The following is a 7,422-nucleotide window of genomic DNA, read 5'->3' on the forward strand; positions in this document are numbered from 1 at the left end:
AAAACCCGACTGCTCAGTGTTCTGGTTCTATATGGATAACTCTTAAAAGTTTTGTTCTGGTTACAAATTAATCCACACGTCGCTCATAGGTAGCTACTGCTTCCCATAGTGCAAAGTTTACCACATATGTTTTTAATAAACATATGTGGTAATCATACAGGAAGTCAGATAATTGTGATAGTGGCACAAACATCAACACGTCTGTTGCTCAGCAACAGATAGTCACGCAATACCTCAATATGACATTTTACACTAAAGAACTGCTTTTTACTGAGTCTGAAAAATATCCTGGCCAGCCCACATTCCACAGTAATGATGCCCCATGATCTGCAAAAGATGAATGTATTGATGACTTTAAAGTATTATGATCAGATCATTTGTCTGAATATCTGTGAAATCATATCTTCTGAAAAATGAAGCACAGGCCCATGGGAGCATTCAATAAAAATACAATCCAGTTATGAATTATATAAGCCAAAGCAAGGTGTGATCATTCAGAGTTTTGTATCTAACAATATGAATTTTAAATTTGATAGGGAATTTAAAGCTGCAGTATGTAACTTTTATTAAAAAAAAACAAACATATTTGTTGAAGCTGTCACCATGTGGTGGCAGCATGGTAAAAGACTGATAATCAAGAAAGAAAATCAAACTCCTCTGCCTTTTCCCAGTCCTAACTAGAAACAACCAATCAGAGCCAGGAGGGGGGTCTTAGTGCTGTAAATCACCCTCCATGGGGTGCTGCTCAGGCTAGTTAGCATGGTCACCAATGACAGCAGATAAATGTTTTTCCTGTAAGGGTAAGTTGCTTCTCCACCACTGGCTCATTGATCAGCAAGTACATGAAGCTGATTGACAGCGTTAACACCCGCCTCCTGGCTCTGATTAGATGTTTTTGACTGGGAGTGGTGCATTTTTTCAGACGGCAGCAGTAACTCAGGGAGGAGGTGGAGGAGATTGATCTTTTCGCAGACTGTCTCTCATAATACACTGTAATGACATGGTGACAGTTTTAACAAATGGGTAAAAACCTGATTTAAAAAAAAAAAGGTTACACAGTGCCACTTTAACAAGGGAAGCAAAAACTGGGAAGTTTTTTGTCGCAAAAACTCTCCAAACTGTAAATTTGTATTCTTCCATGTCAGAATAACACCATTATGACTGTGTTTCTATGTTACACAAACATATACTGGAGTTAGTGTAGCTTCAGGTGTGAAGCTACACTTCACACCTGAAGTGTAGCTTCAGGTGTGAAGTGTATTCTGTAACTAGTGATTCTTGTAAATGAAAAAGAATCACTAGTTTACTGTTTCTGGTTGAGACGGCCGATGTCCTAACCTTGACTTTCTCCCGTTGTTGGGAGTGTGCTAGGACTCTGTGTCTTGCAGCTAGCACGGTGTGATGCCAGAGCCCTCAAGCAGACCAGGTCTGGTACAGGATCTGTGTGGTCTGGTATTACTGCCTGCTGAAAGGCAGGACGAGAACTGATCCCAGGCTGAGACACAAAGGAAACACTGTGAGTCTGTTGAGCCGAGACATCCTCTAAGAACAAGATGAAAGCAACACATGAGGACAGGCACTCTGTGTAAGATAGGCTTAATTTCCTGATCATACCAATCACCTAAAGTACTTTATCCTAAATCTTTATCAGTTCTTACTCCCAGGGTAAGAACTGATTAATTTTGAGTTAAGAAGCACCAAAAGCAGAGGTAGAATTAACCCCTGGGTTCTGTTTGAGGGAGTTCCCTGTCTGACGTCCAAAGCTGCTTTCCTGAAGTTTCACATATTTCCTATAGAGCTATAGCTGTTCCAGACTGAAGTAAGGTTGCTAATTTCATGTTGACCTCTTTCTTTTTCACATCCTCTACATACTAGTGGGTTTTGTTTTGGCCATTTTATAGCCTTTTGCTAAATTTGCTTCTGTTTCACAACCAATTGAATGTTTTGAAAATGGGAATGCTTTTTAAGGTGCAGTGGACCCCCAGCTATATTCAAATTCTTCAAATTATTAATTGAAAATGTGCCTATTCGTGGATATTTTTGGTGGAACATATCCAAAATATTCCAAAGAAAATGCAACTTGGGAAGATGAAATACCTCATCCCAATCCCAGCTGCTGGCATTTGGAAAGCAGCCAACCCAGGACTGCCATTCATTTTCCTTGCCGCTAATTGGCTGTATCTAGAAGAGCAGAGGTACAGAAGACAGTGAATGCTAGCTTAGAAGTGCCCAGATGGTTTCCATGTAATGCATATTAAAGCATATTTGTTTTTTGAACAAATAGGCAGTAATTACCATTAGGAGGAGGGAAGTATCAAATATTTGTGGATTTTAGCTATCGGTGGTTGGTTAACCCCCTCAAATACCTCAAATACCGGATGTCCACTGTAATCACCCTTTGAATTCTTTTTATACTTAAAGTTCTTGTACTAGTCTTTTAAAGTCGATGGTGTCAGACTTTTTAATCACCTATTTGACATTTAATATGGTTTTCTATAAAATGTCCACTCTAGTTTTTGTGTCTCTTGATCCTGTTTCTACTTTCTGAAGCATAAAATGTGTATATTTGGACGCTATGTAGCAATTTTACACTCAAGCTACATTCAACAGAAATACACAGTACTTAACAATGTGGGGTAATGTGCCCTGCCAAAAGGCACATTAGCGTATATTAGTGGAGAAAGATGGAGAACCCTTAACTTTCTGACTATTTCTGTTTTTGTTTTCCTTTTTCCCATCCTATCCCACCGTTGCCTCAATACCTGTGGTCCATTTAGCTATCAAGGGCCCCTACCACCCATACTGGCTAGGCAAAGATAGAGAGGTGTGGTCGACTGCTCCACAAATACAAACCCCTTATTAATTCCACTGATCAGGAGTGTCGCTCAGGGGCACAGTATAGGGGGGAAAGTAATGATAATTCTAGGGGCCCTGACCAACAGGGGGCCCTCCACAATTTATTTATTTATTGTTCATAGAAATAAAAATAAAAAAAATCAGGGCCCTGTCAATTACAAAATTAATCATTTTGTATTTTCGAAGATTGTTTTTAGCAGTAAAAATTTAATGTTCCCATTCCCAGACCAAAAAACACACATTCATATTTGCCCTGAACACCCTCTCCCCCCTCTCCTGCGTTAAATGGTTCGTTCCTGCTTGGAGCACTTCACCATGACGCTGTTCAGCTGCAGACAGTGGAAGACACGAACAATTGTGGCAGTTACTATGTTTCTAAGAAAAGTTATAAAATCAGGTTTTCAAAAAATAAAAATAAAACAAATAGAGAGAGGGAGAGAGAGAAAAAGGCAAGAGTGTCAATTTATAGCTCAGTTTTTCTCCAAGAGGTGGGTAGACTGAATGAGATTATCAACCTTTTAGCATAATTAGCTTAGCTACAGAGTACTGATTACCTCCATTTCACTAGCATTTAATGAATTAAGGGGGAAAAAAAGACCAACATATTCATATATTTAACTTGTCCCTTGTACCTTTTACCACTTAACAACAGGATGTGTCAGTCAGCAGCAGCTCTAACCCACGTCCCTCCTGACCCGTCCTCTCCTTAGTGAAATTAAAGCTGCAGTATGTAACCTTTATATGAACATATTTTTTTCCACATATTTGTTAAAACTGTCATTATGTTGTGACAGTGCGGTATGAGAGGTAATTTGTGAAAAATCTATTTCCTCTGCCTTCTCCCAGTGCTAGAAACAACCAGTCAGTGGCAGGAGAGTTTTAGTGCTGTCAATCACAATCTCATGTGGCTCATCCTTCCTCCGCCTCGCTCTGTGCTATTCTGCAACTAGCATAGCCTGTTGTAAATGCTTAATCTAGTAAGCATAGTTACCAGTGATAGCAGATAAACGATTTTCCTGTAACAATAAGTTGTTTCTCCTCCATTTGCACATTTAGCAGAGTGAATGAGGCTAATTGATAGCGCTAAGAGAGTCCTACTGGTTCTGATTGGTTGTTTTGGCCGGGAAGTTGCATTACTTTAGCTAGCAATAGTAGTTCAGGAAGGAGATGGACGAGATTGATTGTTTTCACAGATTATCTGTCTCATAACAAACTGTCACGACATGGTGACAGCTTTAACAAATATGGAGAAAACATATTTTTTAATTAAAGTTATATACTACAGCTTGAATAAAATGCAACTACATAGCATTTTTTGAGAAGTCTGGATTGCTTCATGTATATTTTGCATGTTACTTTTGACTGTTGCTCATGGGAAGAGACATTTCAGTAATCTAAAACTAATAGAAAAAAAACTAAGCAACCTACTTGCATACTGAATGCAGACTGAATTTTACTCTTGCAATTAAAATTCATGAGCAGTAAATATTGTACTAGTTATCAGTATTGGACCAAAGAAAGCAAGGCAGTTGCAAGCCTTTGAAATTGTGACGCTTTCGATGGGTCAGATAGACTCAAGAAATTGTAACAGCAGCTGCGTGAGGGGGGGCCCAATTTAATTTTTTGTCAGGGGGCCTAAGAATCCTGGCAGCACCCCTGGTGTCGCTAACTACTAAGAAACCTTATTCATGATGAACTACCTTGTAGTTAAGAATCATGGCCTTCTACAATACACATTTTAGCCATAACACTACATCCTGCCAAGTCCGGTCCTTCTCCTCACTGTACACGAACTCTTCCTGCAGAAATACTGTGAAGGTCATGCTGACAGGCAGAGTTCTCTTTTCACCCAGACAAAAGCTACCACAGAGAAATATTCATATGTTCCATAAAGCGCCTTATGTCTCATGCTCCTGAAACACAGCCTCCGTGCTGCAGATTTATGGCTTGATAGAGATCTGAGAAAAGAAAGTCAAGGAGACACTCATGTCTGCTATGGATGATTGTCTTCTCTTCAGGACGTCAAGATGGTGGCTAGCAGAATGCCACACAGACAGAGGTTTGTTTGGTTTCTCTGATTGTTTCGGTGAAATATGTTCCCAGGAATTGGATAACTGATCTAATCAGCTGTTCTGCTCTAAACATACCTTCTGCGAAAGGGAGTGTAGACTTTGTTCAGTCCCGTCCTGTGCAGGAGTCACCTTGTCCCTGCAGAACATTCCGCCACTTCCTGTCCAGCCCTCCCTTTTACTCTCACTTCTTACTTGCACCTCCACCTGTGTTTGGCTGCGTCAGGCTCAGTTCCTGAGTGGATGCTGAACATACTATGAAAGAAATTGAGTATTTCTACCTCGACCTCCTTCTGCACCCACTGATCACCTGAGCGTTGAATCTGGAGGAGAGGACTGCAGCGTCCTTCAAAGGCTCATCTTCGACTTCAGAACTCTGTCAGTCTTAAATAGTTGCATGTGTAAAGTAATAAGGATCATTCGGGTGGATTAATGAGAGAATGATTTGTTTTCTGAATAAGATGAATTATCTGCAGAGACACAAGCCCTCCTCCACACTATCATTGAGGAGAGATCTCGTGCTGAAGGTCTCTTTACCAGCACTAACCCTGTTTTCAGTAACAACAGAACATTTCCATGTACCAGACACTGTGTACCTGCACACACACCAAGAGAAAGAGAGGGAGGCAGAGAGTCAAATTGCAGTGGATGCTGTGTGCCCTCCAGATGTCACCAGTGACGGAAAAGTACCGTCACAACCTGCCGGAGCTCTGCTCGGTTCTGCAGGAGAAGGGATTAAATGATTAACCTCCCGGTCGATCTGCTCATTTTGCTTTTTGTTCTAACGTTCTCTCACTTCAAAAAAGAAAAAAAAGAGAGGAGGGAAAAATGCTGACTACGGTGTTCTTTCAGCAGCTGCTGTGTGAGCATGGAATGAGTTCACTGCGCTAAGTATAGAGATGATGTTTCAGGATGCACACAATGTCTGATTTGCATCAGGATAGTTTGAATATACGCAGTGGCAAGTCAATGATGGAGATTTTAAGAGATTCTGGGATTGATTTAAGAAGTTATTGTTTGTCGCTGTAAAAGTTACTCAGAATCTGCTGATGTCTTCACTTCCTTTAAGGATTTGCTTATTGTTCCCTAAGTGAACTCCTGGTCTGTCCGGACTTTCTTCCTTTTGCCATAATAATGTAGTGAGGTCACTTCACAAGGACTGATGATGCAGTCAGGGCATTACAGCTTTGACAGCACTCTCCTATCCACTGTACTGCAGTACTGGGAGACTGCCATCAAGTGGTTGAAAACTGCACCTCATCTTTCGTGGGAGCTAGTAGTAGTTTTGGATTTTTCATTATATTTTTGTCTTATTTCGTTGTGACTTTTTTTTTGTCTAATTCAGTTAGTTTTCTCAAACTGTGTGATTATTCTTGAACAACCAACTGACTGCCGTTTTCTCCCAACCTTTGCTGTTACCATTTTGCGGATTAGCATAAGTGTAGCCAGGAGGAGTATGGAGCTGATGACTGATGTAAACTGCTTGTGTATGGGTGTGTGTATGGGGGGGGGATCAATATCACATAAGTTATAACATAACACAAAAATGAAGGATATTATATCTATAATTTCAATATGGCATGTTTGACTAACCAAATAATTCTGACCACTGGCATAATCTGTGGTTTGAACACAGAACAGCATGGAAAGCTCTGCAGGATTCACTGTCTCAGATAATGTCATAGGCCATGATTCAAGAGAGAATGGGGGAAGACAACCTCCATGGGACAGTTCCAGCACCAGAACCATTGCTGATCCAAAATGTCACAAAGACCTTTCTCATATTTACCAAAAGACATCTTGAGGATCCTCAAGATGTTTAAAGAAAATATTCTGTGGACTGATGAGAAAAAAACTGGACCTTTCTGGAATGATTGGGTCCAGTTACACCTGGAGTAAAACTAACCTGAGTCCGAGAAAGAACATTATGCTTGCAGTCAAATATGGCAGTGGTGGAGTGATAGTTTGGTAGTCTGGGTGTAATCGACGGAATCATGAATTCTCCTCTCTGGAAGAAAATCCTGAAGGAGAATATCCAGCTACCAAGTTGTGTTATGCAGCAGAAGAAAGTTTCAAAGTCCACAAGAAAGTTCTCCTGTGAATAGAAGAACCAAAGTGAAGGTTTTAGATTGGCCCAGTCAAAGTACATAGTTAAATCTGACTGCTGTGGGAAACCTTGGTGGTAAATCCAATGAATTCAGTATATAGAGTAGGCTGGAAAATACTCATCTGTAAGAGGACAACAAAAATGGTGCATATTTGTGTGCATTAAAATGTAAGAGAGAGAAAACGTCTGGAAATAGATTCTCTATAATGACAAAGTAAACCTACTTTCACATCCCACCCTTAAGACATTTGGTTTAATATTGTGTTGACCTTTAAGCATCAACTCTTCTGGAAATGTTTTCCAGAAGGTTCAGGAAAGTTTATGGGATCATTTGTGAGGTCAGACACTGATGTTAGACAATAGGGCCTGACTTGCAGTATTCACTAATTT

This window comes from Poecilia formosa, unplaced genomic scaffold, assembly GCF_000485575.1.
Source record: "Poecilia formosa unplaced genomic scaffold, Poecilia_formosa-5.1.2 Scaffold651, whole genome shotgun sequence".
Taxonomy (NCBI): domain Eukaryota; kingdom Metazoa; phylum Chordata; class Actinopteri; order Cyprinodontiformes; family Poeciliidae; genus Poecilia; species Poecilia formosa.